The sequence below is a fragment of the Clinocottus analis genome, unplaced genomic scaffold (assembly GCF_023055335.1).
Source record: "Clinocottus analis isolate CAN_PGR_092001 unplaced genomic scaffold, fCliAna1.0.p SCAF_1, whole genome shotgun sequence".
Classification (NCBI taxonomy): domain Eukaryota; kingdom Metazoa; phylum Chordata; class Actinopteri; order Perciformes; family Cottidae; genus Clinocottus; species Clinocottus analis.
The window spans coordinates 935,001-961,248 of record NW_027175820.1 but is presented as its reverse complement, the minus strand read 5'-3'; the positions used below and the strand labels follow the sequence as shown (position 1 = coordinate 961,248).

The following is a 26,248-nucleotide window of genomic DNA, read 5'->3' as shown; positions in this document are numbered from 1 at the left end:
CGACATAGTTCCCACAAAGAATCCCTTTTAAGAGTGTATAGCTGTGTGTAAAAACCCTCGTGTCAACTCAATCTTCAAAAGGGAACGCACAATAACCCAAATACCTACCGGAGAATCAGAGACACACATTCCTCACATAACTCGGATAGTTAATGTCTTTGTTCAAATAACCACACACCCTCAGAGAGTGGTTTGCTTTTACAGGATACTTTACACACACCCACACACACCTACACCCAAACACATACAGCGGGGAGTACATACAGAACCATACATATACAGAGATTTATTGAGCTGAAGTGTAACCTGTACTGCACATGTCATATATACTCAGGTATGTACAGGTGCATGATGTATCACTTGATATAGAAACAGTTGCCCTCTGACTCTGCTGTGCTGCTGCTACCCTTCACATTGAGCCAAACAAGAAGACTCCAGATGACACAATGCAGGAATAGACGAGCTCGCCATATTTCGGTTTGGTTTGGTTACTTTATTGGTACCCGAGGCTAGACTTGGTTTGCAGGAATACAAACAGTAGAAAAACAGTAGAAGAACAACACGGCATCCATCTTAACATACAGACAACCACACAAACATATAGCATTCGCATGTGCCGGTGAGCAGTCTGCATCCCTGCAGAACGAGAGTAAAGACGGGAAGCGCAGGGACAAACTCGTTTTAACCACAGCGATTAATAAATGTCTCTCGTAAACATGTTGGAGACAACCATACCCCTCCCCTCTCTAAACCCAGCAAACACAGGCCGGCCGGGGCTAGATAAGTGTATGTTTAGTGGGATTAAGGGAGGCTCGTTGCTAATGATTACACAAGTTTTTAAAGGTAACTTTCGCTTGCTCCTCAGGGCTCTATGCCGGCGTTAAGAAGCGCGCGCGGTAATTAGGTCACGACTACGCGATAATCAGTCGGTTTAAGCTAAACAAGACACTAATTAAAGATATACATATAAAGCAGGTCAAAAAAAAACTGTGAACTTCATTTGCAGAAGCGAGGATGTGCTTTTAAGTCTTTTGAGAAGGAGAGAAAAATATAAATAAATATAAATATAAATCAGAGTGGCTTAGCTTAAGGCTGTAAGCAACTTAATTCCTCCAGTGGAGACGAAATTGTTTATTTATTCACAGAGGCATGAAGTCCTTATCGTGCCCGTGTAGTGTGATGGGTTTGAACATGGGACAGGCTATGTTTATTTTAATCTAAGAAATAATAACAGACAACCCCCCACCCCAATTAGGAATTAATGAAAATGAGAGTGAGATAAAAACCTATTTTCTTTATAGAGACTATTAAACATTACACTTTCTCAACAGGGTGGGGGTGTAGCGGATGTAATTATCTTCTGAATTTTAATGCTGGAAGTTTCTGTGTGTGTGTGTGTGTGTGTGTGTGTGTGTGTGTGTGTGTGTGTGTGTGTGTGTGTGTGTGTGTGTGTGTGTCTCTCTCTCTGTCTGTCTCTTTTGACTCAAGCACTTTGAATCCGATGAGTACAGCTTGTGGCGTTTCAACAACTTCAGAAGTACTTTGTTAACATCCAGTGTGCGGTGTTCAAAATAAAACAAGCGAATTACAGTAAAATAATAATTGAGAAATGAAAAAAACCAATAGCATCTCCCACCAAATGCTAACAAAGCACAAAGAAATACATTTGATTTAGCTGAGTGGTTAAATCTCGCCCCCTGGGCACCATCTTTGGAGAAGGAGGGGCGGCGTCGGATTAAAGAAAACTATAAATACAAAATTAAAATAGTGTATCGACAACTTTGCATGAGAAAAAAATAAATAAAAAACAGCCTGCTGGTTTCCACGGGGCCTTAGTGTTGCCCTTCATGCTGTCTTTGTGTGGGTTGTGTACTGGTTGTGTGTCTCACCTTGAGTCAGAGGCTACACTGCTTGATACGGCGGCTCTATTCAAGCTCTTTGTCAATACGCCTCTGTCATATCTGAAAGCCATGTCCTCACATTGTTGTCGCGCAGCTTTGCGGGCGCGCGTGCCAAAATAGGATGTCAAGCCGCAGTTAACCGCTCGGGAGCATGGCAGAGGTGGAAAATAGATTTCCTAATATAATAAAAACGGTTAGGCAAGGCCTGATCCGAACAGACAAGGGTGCAGTTTTACTGTACGGAAAAGTGAGAAGTTAACACATTTGACATAAAAAAAATATTAATATGCTGAGACTTCCTGCAATTCTTTTTTTTTTTTCATATCAGAAGTAGCGAAACTTGTCTGTCTTCGCAACTTACACAATGTGATTCATATTTGGAGCTCAGGGACTCTCAAATTAGAAGCTTTGATGTGTGAGAAAAAAAAGTGTGTTTCATGCGAAGAAAGGTGTCATGCATGTTTGTTGTGTGTGTGTGTGTGTGTGTGTGTAGGTGTGTCTGTGTGTGTGTAAGTGCTTTACAGTATGTGTGCATGTCACGCTGTTCTAAAGTGAACAGGATGTGGCTACCGCTTCATTGTCTTAATCTTAATATCTCAGGTTTGAAAAAAAAATAACGGCCTCCAAGTGAGGCTGTGTGTGTGTGTGTGTGTGTGTGTGAACCTGTGTATGTGTGAGCCGCTGGCCCGCCACATACCCGCAGCGATTCAGAGTTTAAACTTGAATTATAGTAATCAAAAATAACATCTCAACTGTGAAAGAAGGTCACCACCGCCGCTTTTGTCTTCTGAGACGGCACTTGTTTAAAGGCAAGGAGTGAAAAAAAAAGGGAGAACGAAGGAAGAAAAGAGCAGAAAAAAAACAAAGGCCTCTGTCAGAGATGTCCTTTAAAGACCTTCTGTACTACAATATAGCTCCACGGCTAACATGGAGCATGTTTCCCAGTCAATCAACTTCTGAATTTCTTTCAAGAAAACAAAGGAGGTAATTACATTTCTGCCCCTCACTATCATTTTTCATCCTTTTCTGTTTGGTAATCCTTGGACTGACGTTACTGTTCCCCAGCTGATCCGGCCTCCAGCGACTGAAAGCACGCTGTGCGTTGCAGTAGTTGCGTTTAGGAATGTTCGGCAACAGGTAGAGCTGGCGCGAACGCAAACCGCATGTGCAGAGACCCGGTGCTATGTAAAAAATGTTGTTTTTTTTGGCCAACTCTTACATGCAAATAACCCCACCATTGAAAATCCTCATTTTACACGATTGCGTCTCCCCATTCTGCTGCCACAATGTAGTAAAAGATGTAGCTAAATGTGTAAAAAATTGGCTTTGCTGCACGCATGTAAGGCCTCGAGCAGTTTCCCTTACATGCACCTATACAACCTTCCCACTCTACCCATAAACCCCACTCCCACCTCTTGGCTCCCGGCTGTAAAAGACTCCATACACTCCCTCTGCTTCCCTCTCTCTCTCTCTCTCTCTCTCTCTCTCTCTCTCTAGAGAATCCCCTGTGTCTACAGTTTTTTAAAGAGGAACAGCGTTTTAACATGGCAAGGATTAGCCTGCATATCCCTGGTCTTTACCGCGGCTCAAACAAGCAGGCAAAATGCTCCATACAAATTGAAATTGGATTTGCCAACTTGACGCCTTAGGTTATAAAGCATGGATATTCATCTAATTGCGTCGGTACAATGGGGGCGTAATTACACATGCGGACAAACTGTTACAGTGTAATTACTGTGTCATTAACAGGGAATAAAGTAGAGTTGAACAAGATCCAGACTGCTATGAATATGCATGGCGGCGAACCCGATCTCGCTAGCTGTTATCTGCTAATACGAGTTAATTTGAGTTGTCAACTGGCAACATCAGAGAGGATTACCTTGAAAGGATATTTACGAATATCATTTTACCTTCTACGTTGGGCCCGGAAAATACTTTATGCCTCTCATCTGCTGTCTTTCTGTCTCTCTTCCGCCAGTTAAAATGAGTTGTTTACAGATCTAGTTTGTTCTGGAGCCACGACTCACCGTAAAGCGATGTCAGCTAGGGATGCAAAAGACAATAAAATGGCGGCTACAGTCACGATGAAGAGAAGCGCACACTACCTCCCCTTCCACCCCAAGTTAAATTGCATAATGCACATAACTTCACAACGTACGTAACGTCAAGTGCAAGACTTGCACCCAGGAGACCGCCGTTCATGTCCCGCGTGAAACCCATAGGTAGATCTAAAACTCATGTTTATCATATTTCATTTGTGTCTCACGCATTACGAACTTAACTTCGTAGCTCCATAACAAACGTCTTCTTCAAAACCGATCTTTTTCTCCGTGAAGCCGATCAAGTTGTTTGAAGTCCATCGCTCCACCCGGCCATGTTGAAATGCCACACTGCGACGTCTCAGCGTGTTTTAAAAAAAGTGCCAAATGGGGTTCTGACCAAACATCCGCTTGGGATTAGTTACAAGTGTTGAGTAAACAGATCAACCAGGATGGGTGAAGCTCACCTATTGTCACGAGAGAGAGAGAGAGAGAGAGAGAGAGAGAGAGAGAGAGAGAGGACCACATCCAGCATCCCGTTCCTCACTCTGAGAAGCCAGGACAGCTAGCATAGCTCTTGACTTCGCGCTATAGCACCTCACACTGCAGCCAACACTTTGCAAAGGAGGCCAGCCCCCCCCCCCCCCCCCCCGCAGACCCGCCATTACATAGCCGCGTAAAACTGTGTGCATTAAAGAAAATAATGAATTTTGTCTCGTTTTTTCTGCTTCCCCCCTCTGCATAAATTACTTTTTTCTTTGTAATTGACATCCGTTCGTCTCCTGCTCCCCCACCCCTTTCGCAGCATTCTTCTTTTCTCTATAATCAGGGAACTCAGTGGTTACAAAACCTGAGCCTTCTACCCCCCACTCATTTGTAGGAGTCTGGCCTGTCATATCTGTGTTTTTTTATGTGTCACCAAACTTAAATAGACAGTCATTGTGTTACAGGCACAATCATTCCCCGAGCTGTATTTTTGTACAGTAGGTCAGGACTCTGGTGTCTGGTAAATGATAAAAGTTCTATTCAAACGCACTAATTGTCAGTGTGCCGCGCTGATTGACATGTCTCGGATAAATGCAGACTTAGTATTTTTGTACACGCTTGCACAATATAAAAGGCCAATTTATTTCTCTGTTCTTCTTTCTCTTATTCCTCGCACAGTTCATTTGATTTCTCTCTTCCTTTCTTGCTCTCTCCCTCACTCCCTCTCTCTCTCCTGCCCCGTCTTTCAGACTCAATTTGTAAATATTACCCATGGTGGGAATTAGCCCAGGCTTTTTAGATATTTTAAAATTCCAATTGTATTCCAACGAGTGTGTTTGATCGAGGGGAAGGACTGCGAGCCCGAGTTTGCTCCTCAGTATTCCTGGGTGGCTATCAGTGGCTAGCCGTGTCCTTATGAAACATTTATCAGCTCCGTTTTATGTCTTAATGATCACGTTAGGATTCCCCGCTTGGTTATGAAGCCAGGACAGGAGGGAAAAAAAAAAAAAATTGACTGTTGAGAGAGTGAAGAAGAGGCGATGAAAAAAGAAAAGGAACGACATGAGCAATCCAGAAGGGAGAGACGGAGCGGAGTGAGAGAGAGGAAGATGACAGGGCATCACATTCCTCAGTAAACAGCATCACATTATGCCATCCACTCTTTTCAACTCCAAATCTTTGCCAAAACATAGCTTACCTTTCTCCTGGAACAAGCTGGCTCCCTCACACACACACACACACACACACACACACACACACACACACACACACACACACACACACCCTCCCTCTCTCCCTTCTTCCTCTGTCTGCCCCATTCCTTTTTATGTTTTTATAATTAAAACATAATATTTATCTTTCCATAACAGAAGGCTGCCTTACTCCGTCAGGTAGACTGTTTGCATATTAATATTCTTAATACATCAACAAGCTATCTTCTCCGGTGTCATTGCTAAAACGGAGCGAGGACGGGGGAAGAGAAGGTGACTCACACGAGCGCCGCTCCTCCACTCCACTCGTTTTTTTTTTTACTCTTCTTTCTTTTTTTTTTTATTCTGGGGGAACTCGAGTCGATTGAACGTGCGGGAGGAGAGGCTCAGAAGCGACGGGGAGAGCCTTCAAGAAGAAAAGGGATGGAAAGGAGAGAGAGAAAAAGAGAGGGACAGAAAAGACGAGAATTAACATCACAGTCACCAACTTGCGCTGGAGTGTGTGTTTACGCAGCCTCGACCTCAGGATGCGCATGTAAATGCAGCGACTAAACGCGCGTTTGTTCCTCCTGCCGAGCCGCAGCAGAGGAAAAAAAGAGAGGAAAGTTTCCCTTCTTTTGATTGTTTTTATGTGTGTGCTTAACAGCGGGGGGTCGGAGGGATGGAGAGAGGGAGAGGAGGAGGTGGGGGCGAAGCTGAATGAGGGCGAATGCCAAGTTCCCCCCTTTTCTCTGTCGGCTGACAGCTGCCTGACTCCGTCAATGTGCAAGGCAGCGCTCCCTCGGTCAGGGAATGCAAATGGACGGCGGTGGACGGTCGGCGGCGTGGATGGCTTGGGGGAGGCGGGGGGGACGGACGGGAGGGGTTTGTTTGAACAAGTTAACTTGGGCGTGATTGGGGTTCCTCCTGTGTATGAAAGAGCAAGAGAATACGTTGACCTTTGCCTCATTAAAAATGGAGGGGCCAGGCATGTGATACCATGAGCGAGGAATCTCTGGCTCGCTGTTTCTTTCTCTTTTTTCTTTTTTCCTTCTTCCCTCGTCCTCCCCACTCTCTCCTCTTCTCTCTCTCTCCTCGCTCTGTCATTCTCTCAGTTTGCCTCCCGCCTCTCTCCCCTCTCAATCTCCTCCTCTTAACCCCATTGACAGGTCACATGAAAAGCCTTTTGTGTCAACATCAGGGCGCTGACACCAGAGCAGAAAGCGACATGAAAAATGCTCCGTTTTTTTTTCTTCTTCTTCCTCTTCTCCTTCCTTACTTGTAGCTACGTCCTCGTCACAAAAGGGGGAGAAGGGAAGGCGAGAGGGAGAAAGGGTGGAAAAGTGAGGGAGGAATTAAGTCCAGGGATTAAGATCTCTGAGCTTTCAGGGGTTTTTTTTCTCGTTTTTTTTTTTTTTTCACTCTCTCCCCCTGCCACATTCCAATTGTTCTTAAAATATTTGGCAATGTCAATTAGTAAGTGAGCAGAGCTAGCTGATGAACACAATTTTCCAGGCGACTGAGCACCCTATTGTTGTGGAGCGAACAGCAGATTTCTGAGGTCATTATCATTCCCTGTTAGCCGTGCCCAGCTGCTCTCCTCTTGGCTCCAGCCAAACTCCGCTCTGCTCTCTCCCTTCCTCTCCCTTCCTCTCCTCTCCTCTCCTCTCCTCTCCTCTCCTCTCCTCTCCTCACCAGTTCAGAGCTGGTTGATAGCAGGCAGCAACAGGGGGCCTTCAGCAAGAGGAGGGATGGGAGGAGCTGGCTCGGGGTAAAGAAAGGAAGGAGGAGAGAGTGAGATGGATGTAGCTGGGAGAGCGGGAGGAGGGGGGGATACAGTAAAGGCAAATGAGCGAGGGGAGGAGGACGCGGTGGAAGAAAAATACAAAAAAAAAAGAGGGGCACGGGGGTGCGATGGGTACGGAGGGGGCGCGGGCAGGCTGGGATGAGGCGGCGACTGAACACAAGGGGGAGCATGGGAAGAGAGAACGAGGAAGGCAGGGAGGAGAGGATGTGACGCTGTGGCGTGCAGACGGAGAGGTGGCGCGTTGCTGATGGAGCCTTCGAGGAGCCGCTGCAGCCGTCACACCTTAACTTCAGGTCGACGGTAAGAAGCTACGTCGCTAACAAAATGACCTCGCCGTGTCGTTACTGAGCCGACGGATCTCCAGAGGAGCGTTTTGGAGAGAGAGAACGAGAGGAAGCTGCTCCAAAAACACGCTTTCTCTCATCGTGGTCTGGAGTGACCTCAATTAGAAAACATCACACAGTCTGTACTTAAAGCTCTTTACATTAAAGAGAAGCGGCGCTAAAACATATTGCTGTGCCTCACCGTGCAGTGGAAAGCACACACACACACACACACACACACACACACACACACACACACACACACACACACACACACACACCTTCCTGCTGTTACACTTTTATTCAAAAGAATTTCAAAGGGTTTCCTTCACAAAGCACAAAGCATCCAGGTATCTGCATCTTTCAGATTTATGTTGTTGTTGTTGTTGTTGAAGAAGAAACGATGAAAGATCCTTTTTACTCAAAAGCAAAAAACAAAACATAGATGGAGTAAATCAAAAATATCTTTGGCTTTCTTTGCCAGTCGTACATCAACATCTTCGTATACGCCTTTTCGGCCCTCCTCCTCCTCTTCTTCCTCCTCTTCCTCCACCTTACCTCCCCCCAACACACCACCACATCCCACCCATGGGTGCCCTCCTTCCATCATCCCTCACGCGGAGAACATGTGTGTGTTTCAACCATTTGCTGCCGAACAATCGAGGCGTTTAACATCCCAGCCCCCGCCAAAATAAAAGTCGCTGCCTAGTTAAAGCTAATAAACAGGTAAACTAGCAAAGTGAACAAGTAAAACTATTTGTAATCAGTTAAAAATAGAAGGAGACCATCTTTTGCCCCTCTTCATCCAACCTGTAGAAAGTTTGCGTTAGTTAACGCTGCTCGGTTATGGGTGTCTGGGTTTACCCGACTGTGTGTGTGTGCGAGAGAGAGAGAGAGAGTAAGAGAGAGACAAGTGAAAAAGGGCGAGCGGCATCAAAGCGTTGCTCTCAGCTGCAGCTGCCAAGCTTCCTCGTCCCCAGTTAGCAGCCATCCAGCTGTCAGGCTGCGCGAAGAGGAAGAGAGGGGGGAAATCTCTCACCAGCCATATGGTCCCCAGTTCTGTCGGAGACACTCTACGCTCTGTGGGCAAATGGCAAACTCATATATCTAATCAACACTCTTAATAGCCAGACCTGAGACCCAGGATCTTTTCTGAGTCTCGCCTTTCATCAACATGGCAAAAGGGAGAGAGTACGGGACATGGCCGGGTACTGGGAGGGTGTCTGGGGCCCGGGATGCAGGGGTCCCCCCCCCCCCCCCCCCTCCGTACGCATACGTTCATCTTAAAGGGTAATGCCGGCCTCGCTGGATGTTTGTTCGTCGTACTCGCAGCGACTCGTGTGTGAGATCAGCGGCGCGGTTATCTTCCCCACTCAGCCTCTCAGCCCCCGAGCACATTAGCTCCTGCTGAAGATGTGAATCTAAAAAAAAATACTAACACAAAATACAGGGTATGGAAATTAGTACAGTAGAAAGATCATGTCTGGGCCAGCTGGGCCGGTATAGTTTTAAACAACTATTCCTTATATGCAAGAGGGCAGCGCCTTTGAATAGTGGGACTATGTTCAGTGAACTAATGGCAGCAGTTACAATCTTCCACTTATTCCTCTATCTTTTACAAATATAAATGTTTCTCTGCATTGTTTGGTTGTTGGAATGAGAAGAAGGCCTCCTCTGCCAAACACATGAACATGTTCCTGCGCGTCCTCGTACGTCCAATAAGCTCCTTTCTAAAAAGCAGCGTACGCTACATAGTTAGCCAGCGTATGCTACATAGTTAGCCGGTTAGCGTTGACGTGTCCATTTAGTGTTAGCCTTCTGAGCACCGCCCCAAATTTCATCCCAGAATCTGGTGTTTTGTGAGTGACTGCAATGCCCCCCCCCCCCTCCCACAGCGCCGGGCTCACTGGTGTGTTCGTAATAGATTTTGGACAACAATGCAGCTCGGCGGCACAGAGGCAGAAGATGCATCTGGCTTTCGATACGCAGTCAATACGTGTAAGAAGGATAAATTCGTTGTTGTTGCAGTTTTTTCGTCCATAGCTCTTTCTTCTTCTTTTTTTTCCCGCCCGTGTCGTCGATAAGAAAAATGCAGGCTCTTTCGACGGAGGTGAAGCTAACGTCGCCGGGCCCCCAGACGCCAATCCTGCTCGTCCTTCCCGCCCCGACACTTTATTGTGACAGTAATGTGTGCGGCGGATTGACTTGAACCCTCTCCGTTAGTTGAGCAGAAGCCGTTAGCTTCGGCGCAGTTAGCCCCAGAGAGCGCAGGCTTGAATGCGGCTTTGTGCCGCATCCGTTAGCGGGATGCTACACCTGCTCTCCTAATCCCGGCAGGCCTCCGCCTCCAGTCTCTCCGGCTGCGGAGCAACGGGCGCCTTATGGCGCGGCAAGCCGCGCCGAACCGAACGGAGGTTTTGTCGGCATTACCTTGACATCGCTGTGTAAAGCTTGGAAACAACCGTCGCCCCCTCCTCGGCGGGACTGAAGAGCCCGTATCCCCCCTTCCCCTTTCCCCCTCCCCCTGGCTTTTTTCTTTTAGGCAAACAGCTATTAGTGTACACGGATGGAGCGTGTAGACTGCAGTGGAGGTAGTGGATGTAGTAATTGGTATGTGTGGGAGAGCGAGACAGATAGAGACAAAGACGGAGAAAGTGGAGTGACGCCGAGGAAGAGAGACAGCTCAAGAGGGAGGAGAGAGAGAGAGAGAAAGAGAGAGAAGCTGGGGTGAGAGGGGAGGAAGAGGAGTGATCCAAGTCCCACAAATCTTTGCTCAACCCAACAACCTGAAGCAGAGGCCATTAAAAGGCAGGGAGAGCCGGGCGAGATAGCAGCCGAGATGGATACGGCGGCGGCGATGGTTTGGAGGGACGGTAACTTTAATGGCCCCACTGGGTTTTTAATGAGTGTTGTGCCCCAAACAAAACGAGCTAATTAGTGTTATCATCCATATATCAGACCCTACACACACCCGAGCGTTCTCCGGCAGACACATGCACACATACTCTTCCCCCGTACGCGCTCGCAAAAAGGGGCTTTTTTACATTTTATATTCCGTCCATCCCCCTTTTACTTTTCCGCACACGAGCGTCAAGAACATAGACAGAAATTGAACCATCGCAGGTTCACTCCTTTGTGATTGCGATTGTCTCGACCCATACGTCCCCGTGATCTCTTACAGAGCCATTTCGTCCTAAAGCCCCCCTCTTCCTCCTCTTCCTCCTCCTCTTCCTCCCCTTCCCTCCTGCACTCACTTTCAAACCCACAAGGCCGTGCCCTGCTTGCGAGAGGAGCGATTATGTCTCCACTGGTTTAAAAGCAAGGATAACAATGCCACAAACAGGCGTTTGAGGGAGAAAAAAATAGAAAAAAGGGCTCAGGCCAATATCCCGGCATTTGGACTCAAGCCGCTGTTACCTGCTCGTAAGCCGCGTGTTTGTCACGCCATCGCCTCTGGTTGACCACGCCGCCCCACCAGCCCCCTCACTTTATTTCTCTTGCACTAAGCCTATTATAAAATCAATAAACAATTGAGCTTTTTTTTTTTTTCTTTTTTTTTATCCCCCCAGTCCTTTTAAATCTTTTTTCTCCTCTATATATCCTCTGAGATGAAGGGAAGGCATGCAGGCGGAGAGCGCCGGGTGGGGAAAAATAAATAAAGAGCTGAAACACGGCTCCGTAACCCTTCGCTTTTAAAGTCTTCAATTCAAGTGAGTTTGTCGTCTCCGTCGATATTATCCAATCGTGTCTCTTCCTGCAGTGAGGCCTGAAGCTGACCCTCAGCTGTCGGGCAAGGGAAAGAGAGAGAGGAACACTTCTGAAAGATATCTGCTTTATTTCCCCTTCATGATCAGATATGTATCCTATAGAGTGTCCTACTGTACGTACGCGCGCGTCGTTCTTCAGTTTTCTCGTTGCTATTCAGTTCAGAATGTCCAACAGGCGTTTTTTTTTTGTTTTTTTTTCCCGCCTCCATCACTTTACATCACTTTTCAAGTTGCCGCGATTACGGGACGCTCACGGGAATGATTGAGGGATTTTTAATTGTCACATTTTCGAAATGTAATAACCCCTTGAGTTGATAAAAATCAACAAACACCAACTCCTGACAGCTGATTTTTTCAAATTAGACATCAAGAAATGTGGCGTTTACAGATTTTAATTCCCTCTGTCAGTTTAAACTCATATTTCAAAAACCCAGCAGTGGGGAGATGACAATATAAACTTCTCTTTATTCCGGCAGTCACAGAGAAGTTGGAAATTGGAATGTCTGCTACAAAGCTGTGTGCCCCCCTCCATTCCTCCCTCCATCCCTCCCTCCATCCCTTGTTTTTTTTTTTTATTCCTCCCTCGTTTTCCAACTTCTCACTTTGTTTACTCCTCGAGTCTTCTTGGAGTGCAGATACAGTAATTATCAGTGATCAAAACCAGCGCAGGTTTTTTTCTTCTTCTGCTGATGCGTTTGATGTATGCATGACATCGTGTGTCGCCACATCATCAGTCACACGGGAAAGCAAGCAATTTGTGGGGAAATCAGCCTCTTTTTTTTTTTTTCCCGAGCGCTTTCTAGCGGATTCTTTTGGAGACGGGGATGCGGTGCCGTTCCCCCAGATTGTGACAAAAGTAATGATCGAGTGCAGACGGGTGACACGCCGCCGCGCTTCATCCGTGTAAGACACAAGCGCAGTGCAGCAGTGCAGCCTGTCGAGTTGGGTTTCTACTCCGCCCCCTCCCGACGACGCTCGCCCGTCCGCCGCGCTCGCCGCGTGCAGCAGCCGCACTTTTTTGACCGCGACAGATTTCGGCAAGCTGTCGATTGCGTCATCTTGGATCTCGGGCCTCCATCATGGCTGACCCCTCCTCTGCAACACGCCTGCTATTGGCCGACCCGCCGCCCAACCGAGTCCTCATTGGCCGGCAACTCGGGGCGGTGAGGGGGGCGGGTGGGAGGGGGCCTGCCTCGAGCCAAGCCTTGATTGGATGACTCGAAAGATCTCTGCACAATCTCTCGCCAGGACGGTCGAAGGAGCGGGCGGAGAGACGTGGACCGTCTTCGTGGACGGTCGCGCGCTCTCCTCCTCGGACCGCCAGTTGGTCCGAGGAGACGAGGCCACGCCGCGGTCCACCCGCTACATTCCCAGGGTTCTCCCCTCCCCCCCTGCAGAGACCCTGTGTGGGCCGCTGGTGGTGACTGTGCTTCAGGCAGCATGGCGTTGCCATGTGTGTCACATCCCCCCCTTGTCATCCCAGCAGACGGAGGGCTGTATCATGGCTACCGTCCTGTCACACTTGGATGACGCCTCCTCGCCTCGAGTTTGACAGTGGCTTGCCTTCGTGACAATTAGCATCAGAAACCAGCTTTCTTATCCACCTGGTTCAAGAGGTCTGTGTGCTGGAGATTGGCAGGCGTTCCCGTCCTCCCCGTCGGCCCGCTGCTGCCATGCTGCGCCCGCCTCGCTCGCGCCGCCGCCGCCATGTCTATGTCGGCTCTTCCTCTTTCCGTTGGTGAGCCATTCAGTCCTCCTCCCTCCCCCGCTGCTCTCCTCCCCTTTTTCCCATCGCGATGCCCCGTGTGCATGTCGCCCCCCCCTCCGGCTGTCCGCCCGCCGCCACCCCAGTTATCAGGCGCCTCTGGTCCCCGTGTGCGGGGCCTCTTGCCTCCGTATCACACCTCCATTCACCAGGAGAGCTGCAGAGGAAGAAAAGCCACTCGGCGAGCATCCGCGGTACCCTCCCTTTACTCCGTGTGTTTTGCTCCTTCTTCCCCTTATTTCCACTGGGAGGAACACTGACCTCATTTGTGAGGACAATAACCCCCTTGACTTTGGGGATTAAGACATGAAACCTTTGTGGATTAATTAGGTTCAGAGCTGGATTCGTTTTGTCGCCATGGAAGGCAAAGAGAGGAAGAGGAATGAGGAGGATATAGGCTGCAGGCTCCTTTATGATTTGCTTTTTGCCATATATATATATATATATATATATATATATATATATATATATATATATATATATATATATATATATATATATATATATCCACATTAAAAACAAATGTTGGGGCTGATCGCATCTAATCCCCCGACAGAATGGACCTGCATCTCTTCACCGAGCTTAGCATTAGCTCGGGAAGTAACAGTAACACAGACTGTCAAATCACAGCAAGCATTACGAGGTCTTACACATCGGCGCTGACTTCAAACCGCCGTGTTTCGCGAGCGCGGAGACGGCGTTCGCCCGCTGAGCTTAACTCCTTGGCAAGGGCACACACGGCGAACGCGGCCCGCCGGACTATCTCCGCTCCGCAATAGGCTGGAGCGCGAGCTTGTGAGCGTTCACGCTCCTAGATCTACTCTTAAGCTTGTCACACATAACGTAGCGAGTGGCAGTTCCCACAATGCCGCAGGAATCACATTATCTTAGTTGTCTTGGAAACAAAGCAAAGTGTTTGTTTTTCCAAGATGCGCCGCAATTGCAATTTAGACGGTTTACACCTATTGTGCTCCTTTTTTTCTTCCTTTTCTTTTTTTTTTCAAGAGCATATGTTGTTTGAATGTATCTTAACTCGCAAAAAAAAAAAAAAAAGAAAAAAAAAAGAGCTGTTAGTTGGATGTTTTGTTTACAAAATAACAAAGGTGTTCGTTTCACCAAAGGCAACAACAGAAGACGTGTTAATGCACGGTTCGTGTCATCTCGTGCTCGCTGTAAATAAAAGCGACTGTTTGTCTTATTAGAGTAACACCTTCCGAATGCGACAGCCCCAGGTATAGCTCCCTTATGGACCGAGTGTGGAACATGTGCTTGATGAGGTGCCTTCCCCACTTTCATTTGCAGCTCTCCTAATGAACCTCCGTCTCGTCATGTCTGCCAAGTCCCCTTATATTTTTTTATCTGCCCCCGAGTTAGCATCTGCCCGACGGCCCACACAGCGAGCATATGTTTATGTTGATGATAAGGTTGTTACAGCGAAAGCCGAGTGTCTCGCTCATCCTCTCGGTGTCGGCGTGCGAAGCATAAACCTCAACGCGAGGAACTCAGACGGAGTCGGTTTCTTTTCTTTTTTCCCAGGGCCTCGATTACGGCCCTGAGATCTCTGCACATGATGCACCCGGACCGCTGTGGATCGCCCCTTAAATCAGGAAGCACTTAGAGGACGGGGTAGGGGGGGTTTGGCCGGAGCGCCCACTTTGTTCAAGGACGTTTGGCGCGTCGAGGACCTTCCCGATGCGCGGAAAACTTTCAGCCTTTTTTTTTTTACGCCGGATCAGCACATTCACAGTGTCGCCGAATGTTCTCAACCAAGGACACAAAAGGTTTCCCCCGGTTTAAGACTCTCAGCCGGAGCCACATTCGGAGGTATCATCTCTTAACCCCCTGGGCCTCCATCCAGCTGCGAGAAGTTAGCCTCTTCCCTCCGGAGGACACGGGGGTTTATCCTGGGCTTTTGAGGGAGTTGGGATGGAGGGAGGGGGAGGGCGCTGGAGGGTCTCACTCCTCCCCAGCGGCCCCTCGCCTCATTCTCTTACCGGCCTCGGTCTCAAGACACGGAGCTAAGTTGGGGCTAAGCCACGAGCCCCTCGTGGGGGCGGCAGATCAGCCAAATGCCACCTCTCCTGGCAGGGCTCGCAGGTAAGGTGTAATCGTGCCGGCGCAGTACTCTCAGGACCAGAATCAGGTATTTCCTATTAGACACAGAGATGAGGATGTGGATTTTCGGGGAGGAGGAGGAGGAGGAGGATGGGAAAGCCGTTTGGGTCAATCCTCCCTCTCAATGTCTCGGTCCTCTTCGCTCAATGCTCTCCCCCTCTTTTGTCCCCCATCCTCCCTTCCCTCTTGATCCTTGAGCCCCCCCCCCCACTTCACATTTCTACCTGTTTTGCTGGTACTCGACAAGACAAGGATTTTGTCTTTCCCTGGCATCCCCTCTTTTCATCTGTTGGGAAGAAGGGCAAAAACGAGGATGAGGGATTGAAAGTTTGTGGAGGAAAAGTTTTTGGAGGACGTTTCTGGATTATGTTCACGAGGCACAAGCTGCTCACAGTGTGAACATGGCACGTTGTCAATGAGATCTATTTCCATGACGATTATTTTTATACTCCCAACAATCAGGGAGCCGACAGCACAGCATACCGCAGGAGGAAGAAGGGGGGGTAGAAAAAAAAGAAGAAGAAAGAAAGAAGAGTCTTTCTTCCAATTCGATACACCCTCCGTAACATTTTAGCTGTAAATACTAACAAAGCCATGAGGGAGAAGATAATGACAAGATATCAACCTCCCTTTTTCTGGCGTCACAAATTCCCCGTTTCCAGCTTAACTAAGTGTCCTGTTGAGTTGTCAAGTGTAAGTGCACCCAAACCCCTCAGGCTTCGCGCGTCTTCTGATCGGATGCTCTGTGCTGCTCAGTGTTGCGGCAAACGCAACATCTGATGGCTCTCACCGGAAAAAAAACAACACAAAAACACACAAAAAATCCGCCACGTTGGACAGGTGAGACGCTGCGGCGGGCGTCACTTTTGAGATGCGAGTTAGCACCGTGTCACCCTTCCCCATCTGTAGGCTTTCACCGCCGCCGCCGCCGCCGCCGCCGCGCCCCTGCAAGTGTGTGTGTGTGTGTGTGTGTGTTTGAGCACATTTTCTGAAAAGTCTGAAGTAATTCAAAACTGTTTTTTTAACACTCGGTGCCCAAGAATTGTCGTAAAAAAGAAGAAAAAACTCTTGTAAAAAAAAAAAACAAGAAAAAAAGAAAGAAAAGAACATTTGTGCAGTCTATCAAGAAGATGGCAACTGAACGACTGATTTGGAATTCACTGCCATATTCAGCGTCACTGTTTGACTCGGCGTTTGGCAGGCGGCGGCCGGGTGCAGATTGAGAGACAGTGTCACAGGGAGAAGGAAATGCCTCGCCTCCTTCATCTGCCATCGCGATGGCGCGTCCACGGATGGCTTTCCCCCCCCTTTTTTTTTTTTAGCGTCTCCCCGTTCGAACCTGGAAGAAGCGCCGGGCTCACCTCCGCCTCCGCCGCCGCCGCCAACCGCTCCACGCCGTCGCATCCCGGCGCTCGCGTTCCTCCTTTCCCCCGACGTCTTGCGTGCTCAGCGGGCTGTTGGAGGGCTCTCTGCGAGACAGAAGGGCTCGGCTGCAGAGCGCGGCCGAGAGCCAGGCATCTTGATGATTTCTTTTTTTTTTTCTTCTTCTTCTTCTTTTTTTTCGGGGTGCATCACCATCTCTCTGGAAGTGCCAAGCGTGCACCAAGGCCATGCCATTCGCTGTAGAGCGTGTGACAGGGGGCACGCCGGCTTCCCATCTCTTCCAGGCATCTTGCAACCCCCCCCACCCTCCCCTCCCCCTCCAAAAAAACAAGACGAATCTGCTCGGCCCGCATTTAAAAGGGCGAAAGCGGCCGTGATTCCCTGCGAGCGATGCCATTGTAATTCAGCGGCGGCGTAATGAATGCAGTGAAATGGTTGTCTCGTGAAACATTTCGTGAACTCAATTAGAGGCGCTAAACCATTTATTTGTGAAGTCTTTTATTGTGGACGTAATTTGCGGTGGCAGCCGAGTTTACCTAATTTTATTTATGTATTCCCTCGGTCAACGTTGTGCCTAAATGAATGTGAGAGTTCGGTCTCATTGTGGAGCTCTAATGTGAGGATTCTGTTTGTAACCCCCTCCGCCTCCTCCACCCCAAAATAAAATAGAGTTACATGTGACTGCTGTGTATTAACCGATCCATCCTGTTTACTGAAAACTAGTCACATAAAAACACGCATCGATTTAAATAAGTGCAAATTAAACTGTCTGCTCGGGTGTTTTCCTCCACACTGATGTATCGTCAAAAATTATGAATTTCAAATGTCTTTCGTGAGCGGCTCTGTTCACCTACGATGCGACCCGTAAAGCACACCTCCCTCCTCCCCCCTCCTCCTCCTCCTCCTCCTCCTCACCCTCCTCCTCCTCTCCCCGGCCTAAATTAACGCCACATAACACCGATCGATGGATCCCCGCTAATCGCGTTAGACGTTTTGTTTTAAAATACCAGCGCCCAGCTGGTGACTCCCAGCGCTCATCTGTGTGTCTCTGGTGCGCTGATCTCCGCCTTCTCTTTCTCCCCTCTCCTTCCTTCCTTCCTCCATCTCTCTGTTGCTCATTTTCTACCTCTGTCCATCCATCCTCCCCTCCCTCCCTTTTCCCTTTCCTCTCTCAGCATCTCTATCTCTCCACAGTGCCTTTTTTTTGCTTTCCAGGATGGAGGGAGGGAGGTAGGGATGGATGGAGGGAGGGAGGGGTGATGGGGAAAACATTTGGCCCAAATCCTAGGTATCACATATCTGACCATATTTTCAAATCCAAATGAAGCACGTTGAAAAAAAAGAATAGAATCCTTTTTCTCCCTCTCCCTCGCTTTAAAGGTCAGACATTAGTGCTGGTAAAAATTGATCTGTGGATTCATGAATTTAGCCCTGTTGTTGGGGCTCCTTTGTAATGGAAGATTCAGTGGGGGAAGCTTAACATTGCATTGTTTTGCTCTGACAACGCCGCCACGAGAGCCCGTGCAGCTGTTCCCCACGCTCACAATGGCAGATTAATTAACACAATCATGTGGCGCTGGCTCGGGCTCAACAGCCAGGTCTGCTCGGTGATAGATAGGTAAATCCCACGCACGCCTTTCCAGACTGCCGCCGAGCGCTCTTTGTGATGCCGCGCCACGGCCGGGGCGGACGCGGTCGCGGTCGCCGGCTGGTCAGCGGCGGGCACGCCATGAAGGTCGCGACGGGCGGATCTTTCGCTTTAATTGCACTGATGTTGAACTCGCAGTGTGTGTGTGTGTGTGTGTGTGTTTCTCGTGCAATTGAAATGATTCGGACGTGTTGCCCCCCCCCCCCTCCCCTATGTTAATGTCCGCCTGTGCACATGTGTCTGCCGGAGTAACAGTATGCCAATAAGCTCTCAGTGTATTTATGCACACGTATGTGTTTGTGTCAGCAAGTGTGCCTCTTAATTAAGATTCTGCCGGGTCGACCCGTCTCTCTCTCACTCTCTCTCTCTCTCTCACTCACTCACTCACTCACTTACTTAGTTCTCTGACATTTTAAACTGTCTATTGTGCCGCCACGGCGTTCAGGTGCAACGCTGTGTAAATGGCAAGTCCCCAAAAAAGGAAAGAAAGAATTATGTATCTTTTACATGCAGTTATCCATCAGGGGACGGGGGGGAGGAAAGATGAGGGGAGGGGGGGGGGGGTGACGGATCGGGACCCCGCCGGTGGTTAAATTATTACCGGCCCCTGTGATCACATCACTTTGTGTCCTTGCTGTCACTCTATTAGCACCTTACATTCCTCCCTCACCCATCATCCCTCCTTTCCTCTCCTCTCCTCTCCTCCCCCCTCGCTCTTGTTATTTCTTTTATTTCTGATATTTCATCACCCGCCGCCCACGCCTCCCCTCCTAATGTTTTGCATGAACATGACCGCAGTTTGTCAATATTTTACCCTTGGCCCATCCCCTGTGTTGATATAATGATCACTTAACAGTCAAGAGTAAGGCAAGGAGGAAATTAGGGCGTCGGCAGCAGAGAGGACAACAACACTGAAGCAATTATGTTTCTTTCAGCCCAAGCATTCTCACGTTAATGAAATCCCTTATCGTTAGGGGAAGGGGAAGGTGGGGAGGGGAGGACAGGTGCACAAAATGTACGTCGTTCATTTATCTTTTCCTCTGAAATGAACGGAAGGAGCAGCGAGAATAATGTAGCGATAAAGTCCGGGCAACAAGTGTGTGTAGTATTTTTTTCTTCATTTTTTTTTCTTCTTCTTCTTCATATCGCTGGCCGTGCATTTCACAATGACAGAAGAAGGAAAAGGGGGAGGGAGGGGGGGAGTTAGCGAGGCCGATGAATGGGAGGGGGAGGAGGGCACGGTGTATCTCACGTTAGCATCTTCCTAAAGGACAAATCGAAGACACTCCCCATGCTAACATTTGAAGTATTTACCTTCCTGCAAAACGTCTGCCCTTTCCCTTTGTAGATGAGATCAGTCACAGTCGTGGAAAGTCACAGAGATCCAGCTGAAGACCTGATGTCAAACCGGGAGGGATCAGGGTCTGTGTAATGAGCTTTTTCTTTTTTTGGGTCTTCCTGTGGCTGACTCAGGATTGTAACAGAAATAGTGGCACAGGGTCGTTTTTTCCACTTCAACTGAAAACTATTGCGAAGCGCTGAGCCGCACTTCTTTGAATGTGGGGCACGAGCAGATATTAAAACACATATATCAACAGAAGTGACTATCTAATAACAGTGTTGTCCCATTTAGGTTTCCCCTTCATTTGGGTACGTCATCGAAAATTGCACCGTATTTTCTTTGTGATCTCACTTATTGAAAACGACTCAACTTTTCCCGTCGCTTTCCATATTAATATATTTCCCGTCTCTTTTCAAAACAGGATGGTGTCCATTTAATTCTCTTTTTTTCCGCCATTAAAAGGCTTAATTTCAAGCCACTCTGCAGAAATATATGCGGGAATTTCCTTTCTGCAAATCACGTGAAGTGATGAACGTCAACGCTCAACATGTCATCACGTTGAGAAAAAACGATTTGCAACAAAACTACTTAGTTGTGTTTATGGATATAATGATATAAACCTCAGGGACTCTTTGGTATGACATCAACCGGAAGAACATTGCATTTTGAGGTGTTGTTGTATTGTTGTTCTTTAGAAACTGAAAGGTGAGCCTGAAGTGTAAACACTTTGCTTTCAATACGATGCAAATTCAAGAAGTCCCTGCCCTAAGTCTCCATCGCTCACACGTGTTACCAACATAAAGAAATCCAACAACACAAAAGTCTTAAGAAATCATCCTCTTGAGGATGTTTTGTGCCATTCTTGAGCGTGTAGATATATTTCACAAGTGAGGATGTCAGAGCCAAGGTTTCACCAGAGCCACTGGGCTTCATCCTCCGGGTACCTGTGCACATTTCCATTGCGATCCATCAGCCTGGAACGACAGACATACTGACATCTCCATCACCTCCGGACACGCTGCTAGCCTGCCTATAAATTCTTGAATTTGTCTCATATGCAGTATCAAAAGAACATTAAGCCATCTGTGAAATTCAAAAACTCTTCATTGAAAAGTTACAGTATTCTATCCCATTGAGTTTCACCGTGGTGTGAACCTTGGATAACCTATACGCATGTTTCAGCAGCATTTAATGCATGCGTGACTCGTGGTCAAGTGCATATTTCTAGTATTCTTTTAGGGACTGTGCTTGAAACCTGGCGTGGAGCTAATCTTTCCAGGAAATCCACGCAGTGCCTGGGATGATCTCAGCGCTTAGATACCTTTGGGATGACAATACATTAATAAATAAATGCCCTGGTCCTTGTTAGCCGGCGCTATTAGTAGTGTAGGGCTGCACATGACACTAATGTCTGCTTTGGGCTGCTGTGCGAGGCTTCCTTCTGTCTCTCCTGTAAAAGAAGGCTATCTGATTGGAAACAGATCTGGGGCACTGGGGGGGCTCGCCCCAGCTCGTTGGATTTAATGACCCATTTCCTCAGCTGCCTCGTGCCACAAGCAGTTAAACGACAGTCAAGGTGCCCAGAGGTTCCCCACCATGGGACCGGCGGGAGTACAGAGTACACTAGCTGCAGAGACGGAGTGAGTAATAGAGAGTGACATACCCCGAGAACCAGGCAGCAAATCAAAGCCCATTTCCACAACAGGAAGCTAACTACTGTGGCACCCACCACAGTCTCAAATCAGACATTCCTGGATTCGTTCTGGACTCCAGCGTTTCTATTTTTCTTCGCTTGACGTCGCCAAAGTGGCTCCACTTGTGTCATCCAGCAGGTTGAGCTGCGAGACGTTTTTCTTCCTTTTTTTTCCAGTCAAGAAAGTCGAAGTGTCATGAATGCTCAGTGTTCTCCTCCTCTGAGGCTATGCGCAGTGGAGACAAGCCTCCTCCTTTTATGGATCAATGGCAATCGGAAAATAAATAAGAATGATAGTATCTTAACGATGGGCTCCTGCCGAAACTCTCAAGTCCATACTTGTATCATGAACACGGATATTCTTCATGACGTGAAAACAGACGATGTATTTCGTCTCGAAAAACCACAGTTTGGAAGTCTCGGTCTTGCCTCATCGACCTTGTTTTTACTCGCTCTTTGACTCTTGATGATGATACATATTCCTTTGTAAGTCTGTCATGACTCGTGTCTTGTCTGGATTATGACTCGATGTCGCCCTGTTTTGGTCTTGTCTTGGTCTTGATACACTGGTCTTGATCCCCATGTCTTACTTTAGGTGGCCTTGACTACAACGCCAAAACCAAGCATGAAATATTTCTTTGTGCCATTTGACAACACGAGTCCCCCTGTTCCTCCTGTGCTGCACGTGGAGAGCACAGGAAGAACAAGTACATATTAATTGCTCTGTTGGCCCTTTGCACTTCATGGCCGTCATTATGAAAATAATTGTGTGCTGGCTGAGATCCATCCTGCGGTTCTTTTTGTTCCTGCTGGCTCTTCAGAAACTTTAAGAGATTGAGCCAAAACAATGCAGTTAAACACACAACAGATTATATTGCCATGACCTCCTATTTGTTTAGGGCCACAGTGCTCCATTTATAACGATGAGCCCACTTGACCTTCTCCACAAGTACAGCGACAGTGCTCGAGACCCCTGGGAGGGACCTAAAATGGCCATCAAACTTCCACGGCTAAAGACTTGAGCACAATCTTTCCTATCAGGCTAATGATCAATTATTAATATCCACAATCCTCAGCCTTGATGTGGCTGCTTGGAAATAGAAGGCAGGCAATTATGCGCCACTCTCTTCTTTCGTTTTTTTTGGCCGCCTCCATCTCCGGCCTCCCTCTCCAATGCGTTGAGCTCCCCTATAAATATATAACAGATAGTTCCTCTTAGCACACCACAAGTTCTCATTGGGGCCCTCTCATTGCAGATATCCACATCCAGATTAATTTGTAATTAGTCTTGAGTTGTTGAGCCTCTGAAAGATAAAGGATTCCAACTCCCATTCTATTCGCCCCAAACACTGACGATCACTTAAAAAGAGCAAACGCTCTCGCGCTCTTGATAAAAATAGCTTAAGCTCGGACTTATTTGTTTGCCGACAAATGCCAGACACATATGTCTGAATGGTCCGGGCGACGCTTACGCGGAGAATAAATGAGTTGGTCTAAAATAAAACTTGTCATTGTGTCTCTCCGCGCGTTTGTTTGCAGAAAGGGTGGGGACGGGGGATCCCACAATGCATCAGCTCCTCGCAGGCGGCGCAAGACATCTCTGTAAGAGCATGGAGTACGACATCATTATGGTTTTCCAGGAGATACTCCCTTTAGCGGGTGTCTTTTAGGCTTCCCGATAATTTGCCTCCAAATGTCGCATATGCTCCCCAGATGAAAAAACAAACAACAACAAAAAAAGATGAATAGCATAAAGACATTTTTAGGCTGTGAGAGTGTAAAACATGGAATAGTTTTAAGTCATTTAAGAGGACAGGGGGTGTATAGGCAGGGGGTGGAGGGGGGGGGGGGGGGGGCTTTAGTCTATTAATAGTTGAGTCATCAGTGCCTCAATGTTCCGAAATGGCAAATTGTTAGATCCCCAATGGTGATTATTACTTGCTGTCAATGACCTTCATAACAAATTAAAATTATGCGACTGGGACAGAGCGTGCTCTTTAATAGGCGTTATGCATGGGATTGTGTGCGTGCATGTCACTCTGTGCACGTGTGTGTGTGTGTGTGTGTGTGTGTGTTGGCATGCGGGTGGCCAGAGGGTGATGGCCTCTAGCATTTAAAAACTCCTCCCCCCCTCCTGCTAAAATTGGGGGCCTTTCTCTCATTTATTCTTAAAGTGTAGCTCTATCTCTTGTGGTCTGGTGCACACACACACATACACACACACACACACGCACACACACGCACACGCACACACACGGGCGGGATGTTTGCAGCTACAATATAAATCTTTTTATTTCATTTTCCGAGACGCTGGACAAGTTCATAGAAGAGGAAAACGAGACGTGTCCTTGGTCTCCTGGATTTACTGCCTGACCAGGCTCTATGTTGGGGAGCGATAGTCTCACACACACACACACACACACACACACACACACACACACACACACACACGGCATGTATGTATGACGTGAAGCAGATTTACCCACTTTAACCCCCCCCCCTCCTTCCACGGTGGCCTTGTTAAAAGTCTTCATCGCCCCTTGTGGTAATATATGTCTTTAAGTGCACATTTATGCTCCCGAGCTATCGATCACCCGCGCGCTCCCCACTCGATAATTACTCCACCTTAATATGCGCCCTTAATGAGGCTTAATTGATTCATTTTCATTGATGGAGAATAACGCCACTAATGGCTGCGGTGTGCAGGGCCGTTCGATGCCGCCGCCGTACAGTATGGACTCCGGGTCCAGTGCCAGGTGGACGGAGGGCGGGGCGGCGGCGCGCCGGCTACCGGAGCCGAGTTTGATGATTGGCCTATTGTGCTCGCTGTTGATTTAGCATGCACGGGAATGAATAGGAAATCAATGGCGGCTCGGGGAGGAGTTGTACTTCACTCGGCGTTAAAGGGCCAGCGTGCGACGGGACGGTCGGCGTCTCCGGGTTGTTGTTTTTTTTCGATAAGCAGAGAGAGGAGTTTTTTAGTGTGCTGTGACCTTTCGCTCGCGCCGCTCCTTCCCGATCGTCTCCTCACCTCTTCACTCCTCCCGCGATAACCTCCTCACATCTATCTAAATATTCCCTCCTCCTTCCCGCTATCCTGCCACGTGTCATCTCCCTGCTCCTCTTCCTCCCCCTCCTTTTGTAACGGCCCTTTTCCTTCTCTTTCCTTTTGTTTCATTCCCTCCTTTTTCTTCTTCTTTTCCGTTAGTTTGCGCCCCTCTCGTGTCTTTTTCACCTTAAACCCCTCCCCCTCATGTAATGTCCTCGCCATCTTTCCCTTAAATTCTTTGCTCCACCTTTTCTTTCTTCACTTTTCTCCTATCTTAAATCCTCCCCCTTTCATCTCCTCACATGTCTGGACCCATAGCGAGCCGGCAGCAGCCCAGTAAAAGAGACGGCGACCTAGTCATCCTTCACTAATGGTAACCACACCACTTCCTGCCAACACAGACAGAGAGGGGGCATGATGAATATACACCCTGATTATTATAGCACTACCAACACACACACATTGGCAAGTGCGTAAGTGTGTGTGTGTGTGTGTGTGTGTGTGTGTGTGTACACAAACGCACAGACAAACACATTAGTAATTGCTCTTGTCTTCATGTCCTAAAAGACACCCACCTCTGTCCCCATCTGCCTTTTGTGCTCTCATGCATACATACAGACAGGGGTGGACAACACACAGATATAAACGCACACACACACACACACACACACACACACACACACACACACACACACACACACACACACACACTCATACACCCTCAAGCCTCTTCCAGAGCCTCTCAACGGGGCTATGATCACCCTGCTAGAATGATAAAGTTAGTGAGACATCAGTGCTCCCTCAAACATTTGTATGTGTGTGACTTTGTGTGTGTGTGTGTGTGTGTGTGTGTATGTCTTTTTCCAATGCTCTTTGAAGCCTGAAACAGACTTGAGGAGGGTGGTGGGGAGTCGGGGCTGGGGGGGGGGAAACAAAGGTGGGCCGGTGCCAGGGAGAAACTTATGGCACCATTCCTCTTCCCCTAGCTGGGCAGAGGCATAGCCTTTACTGAGGGAGAGAGCCACCTTCTGTCAGTCTGGGTGGAGGGGGGAGGAAGAGGAGGAGGAGGAGGGTGAGGGGGGAGATGAGAGAAGTGGAAAGAGACGAATGGAGAGCGTAAAGCACCCTGTCCATCATGTCCACCTGTGTCGGGGTGGGGGGGGGGGGGGGGGGGGGGGGTTGGCCTCCTTCACTAATTCTATCACCCTGGACAGATTTCCTCAGCAGCCATTATTTCAGGCCGAGCATTTAGAATAAGCACACAAGGTGGTGGTGTTTTTTTGTGTGTTTTTGTTTTTGCAGCAATGCCCTTCACCCCATAGTTTTGGAGAAATAATCTTCACAGCGTGAAGATCACACTCCCTGAATAGATATCCTGCACGCACACACACACACACACACACACACACACACACCCTTTTCATTGAAGAAAGTGCTGCAAACAAATAGCTTTAACACAATTCTGCACAACGAAAAAAGAAAGCTGCTCCCCTTTCATTACCCAGGTTGAAGAGAACCATCCTCTCCTCCTCACCCTCCTCCTCATCCTGTCTTCTTTCCTTCCCTTTTTTTCCAGCCCCCCTCCCCTCTTCCACAACTCCAGTTTTAGTGCGGGCGTTCACTAATAAATATAAATGTTTGTGATTACCATCTCTGCAGCACAGGTGCATGTTTGTTGCGAGGGGGGAGGCTTGTTCATTAATTTTCAGCCATGAAAAGTGCAGCGCGCCATGAACGGCG

At 48.1% G+C, this 26,248-nt stretch overlaps 1 protein-coding gene across 2 annotated transcripts in view; it reads left to right on the top strand.

Moving 5' to 3' along the window:
• Nucleotides 1-26,248, top strand: part of znf536 (zinc finger protein 536) — a 198,880-nt gene that overhangs the window by 107,018 nt on the left and 65,614 nt on the right. The gene's annotated exons all lie outside the window — the stretch shown is intronic.